The following is a 3,879-nucleotide window of genomic DNA, read 5'->3' as shown; positions in this document are numbered from 1 at the left end:
ACTAAATGAGGTAGTATGTGTCAAAATGCATAATTAGAGAATAAAAAGTCAAATTAGTGAAAATGATAAGTGGTTACCTAATGACGTAGCTAAGAGCTTGGTCTTAGGGGCCAAACTGCAATTTCTATTAACGATGATGTGGGATACTACTGTAGGAAACTAGGGATGGAAGGGGGTGCGCTGCCTCTCTTTTCTGACTTAGCAATGGAGCCCCTCGATGTGATCTTGAAAAAAGCTAAAGCCGCGAGACACATTAGGAGTGTTATCCCGAACCTTATTCTAGGAGAGGTCACACAACTGCAGTTTGCTGACGACACGATCATTATGATCTAGTTGTATGTCTTGAAAATAGCTAATCTCATACTCCTGTTATTGTGTTTTGAAAGCATGCCTAAGCTTCTTATCAACTTCCATAAGAGTGAGTCATATTTTTGGAGACCACGGCGCAAGAAAAAAATCCATACTATGATCATTCCCATTTACATATCTGGGTCTTCCCTTCTCAGTTAGAGTCATCAGTGTAGTGGATTTCTGTCCTTTGACGGGAAAAGTGACAAAAGGGGCTCCCATGAGTGGGTAAGTTCATATCCTCTGCTGGAAGGCTTACGTTTATCAATGTGTGCCTCTCGATTTTACAGCTACATATCATAGGGGGTGTGCATGCTTAGTGATGGGGTTCACCAAACCATGAACAAACATCGCTCGAGGTTCTATTGGTAGGCAAATGAATCAAGACTGAGGGACGCCATGTGCATGCAAAATCCATGGGTGATACATCTCCAACGTATCTATAATTTTTGATGTTCCATGCTAGTTTTATGACAATACCTACATGTTTTGCTCACACTTTATAATGTTTTTATGCGTTTTCCGGAACTAACCTATTAACAAGATGCCACAGTGCCAGCTCTCTGTTTTCTCGTTGTTTTTGGTTCCGGAAAGGCTGTTCGGGCAATATTCTCGAATTCGACGAAACGAAGACCAAACATCATAATTCACCGAGACGGACCAGGACACCGAAGGAGAGTCGGGGGAGGCCCGGGGCCCCTGCACCATAGGCCGGCGCGGCCCGGAGGGGGCGCGCCGCCCTATGGGGTGGGCCCCCGTGCGCCTCCTTGCGCCGCCTCTTCGCCTATAAGACCCCTCGCGACCTAAAACCTCGATACCAATTGACGAAACTCCGAGAAAGACTCCGGGGGCGCCGCCGCCATCGTGAAACTCCGTTTCGGGGACGAGAATCTCCGTTCGGCACGCCGCCGGACGGGGAAGTGCCCCGGAAGCCATCTCCATCGACGCCACCGCCTTCATCATGCTCCGTGAGTAGTTCCCCTATGGACTACGGGTTCTAGCCGTAGCTAGTTGGTATTCTCTCCCCCATGTACTTCAATACAATGATCTCATGAGCTGCCTTACATGATTGAGATCCATCTCGATGTAATCGGTGTTGTGTTTGTTGGGATCCGATGAATTGTTACATTATGATCAGTCTATCTATAAAGTTTGTGAAGTTATTGTTGCTGCAATCTTATTGTGTTTAATGCTTGTCACTAGGGCCCGAGTGGCATGATCTTAGATTTAAGCTCTATAATTATTGCTTAGATTGTATCTATAAGTTGTTTGCACATGTCTATGTCCGAAACCCGAGGCCCCGGAGTGACAAGAATCGGGATAACCGGAGGGGAAGGCTTAGATATGAGGATCACATGTTTTCACCAAGTGTTAATGCTTTGCTCCGGTGCTCTATGAAAAGGAGTACCTTAATTACCAGTAGTTTCCCTTGAGGCCTGGCTGCCACCGGCTGGTAGGACAAAAGATGTTATGCAAGTTTCTCATTGCGAGCACGTATGACTATATATGGAAACATGCCTACATGATTAATAATCTTGATGTTCTGTCTTAATGCTATTTCAATCCTATCAATTACCCAACTGTAATTTATTCACCCAACACTTGTTATTGGAGAGTTACCACTAGTGTAGATAGCTGGGAAGCCCGGTCCATCTCGCATCATCATATACTCGTTCTTTATGTCATTGGAAGTAGTATTAACTATTTTCTGGTGCCATTGCCTCCGTATTATCATGCTATCGCTGCCGTGTTACTGTTACTATTGCTCTCATATTACCGCTGCTTTCACATCACCCATGTTACTAGTGCTTTTCCAGTGCAACCGAATTGACAACTCGGCTTTTAAGGCTTATAAGTATTCTTTACCTCCCCTTGTGTCGAATCAATAAATTTGGGTTTTACTTCCCTCGAAGATCGTTGCGATCCCCTATACTTGTGGGTCATCAAGACTATTTTTCCGGCGCCGTTGTCGGGAGGCATAGCTCTACTCATAAGTTCACCTGGGGAGTACACTCTACCTCTCTCTCTGCTTTTATTTTATTTTGTCTTGCTAGTTTATTTCTGTCTAGTTTATTTGTGCTTAGTTTATTTCTGTCTAGTATTATTTTGCCTAGTTTATTTTTGTTTAGTTTATTTTTGTCTTGTTTTATTTTTCTCATATACCCAAAAATCCATAAAAATTTGAAAACACTAAAAATTAAAAACTGTTGTTATGGGAGAACCCACAACCTATTTGGAGCTTATAGAATTATATAATAATTATAGAGAATCAAGAACGGGTAAAGTCATAAGTGCTTTGATAGAAAAATTGAATACAATTGCTAAAATCTTGCTTAAACGCCATGATATAAACTGTTGCTCTAAACAGAATACTAAACATCTTAAATTTCAATGTGGCTTTAGTGAGGAGAGTTTAATTATGAACTATAATTGGAATAACTATATTCATTTTGGGTTCGAAGAGGTAGAACAATTTGTCTTATTTATGGGAGCTTCTGAAATAGAATCCTTCATGTCTAAAAATTATGAAACTTGTGTTGCTTGTAAGAACCTTAAAGATTATGTCTCTTCCATCCTTAATTTTTGCATAGAAAGTTACAGCAATAATCCTTATATCATTGATTATAAAGAGAGACTCATTAATGCACAAGAATGCACTCACAATTTGCAGGAACCTGCGAAAGAAGAAATTGATGAACCTGAAAGCTCATTAGATGAAAAAGAGGAGGAAATTGATGAACCTGAAAGCTCATTGGATGAAAAAGAGGAGGAGAGTGATGAACAAAAGGAGGAAGAATGGATTAGCTACCCATGCCAACCTTCTAATGAGAGTAACTCTTTATCTCTTACACTATTTAATTGTCCTCCATGCTTACCAAAGGGGGATGAACGTTATATGCCTGTGGATTCTCTTGAAATATTCCCTATGAGTACAACTTGTAAGAATAATTATGCTATTGTTATCTATGATAATCCATGCTATTTCGAAAAATGTTATGATAATGCTTTGTTTGTGCCTGATACCGAAATGCATGGTACTAAAGAGTTTTGCTTAGCAAATGTTTATGATAAATCTCTAGATGATGGTCCTATGTTACTTGATAATATTAATTGTACTACTAATGAAAATGGGATTGGAGAGATCTAGACTTTATCTAGGAGTCCCATATCTTTTGAGATTGATCAATCATCTTGTTATATTATTGATAAAAGTGGGTTTGAAAGTTTTAAGCCCACTATTTTTGAGCTTGATAAAAATTATGTGTTTGTGAATCATGAAAAGCATGCTGTATGTGATAGTTATATTGTTGAGTTTGTTCAAGATGCTACTGAAAATTATTATGAGAGAGGAAAATATGGTTGTAGAAATTTGCATGGTACTAAAACACCTCTCTATATGCTGAAACTTTTGAAGTTGCTCGTGTTTTATCTTCTTATGCTTGTCACTTGGTTCTTCATGAATTTATTTGTGTACAAGATTCCTATGCATAGGAAGTGGTTTAGACTTAAATGTGTTTTGAACTTGCTTTT

The sequence above is a fragment of the Lolium rigidum genome, chromosome 5, assembly GCF_022539505.1.
Source record: "Lolium rigidum isolate FL_2022 chromosome 5, APGP_CSIRO_Lrig_0.1, whole genome shotgun sequence".
In the NCBI taxonomy this organism is placed as follows: Eukaryota; Viridiplantae; Streptophyta; class Magnoliopsida; order Poales; family Poaceae; genus Lolium; species Lolium rigidum.
Note: the sequence above shows the minus strand (reverse complement) of the source record.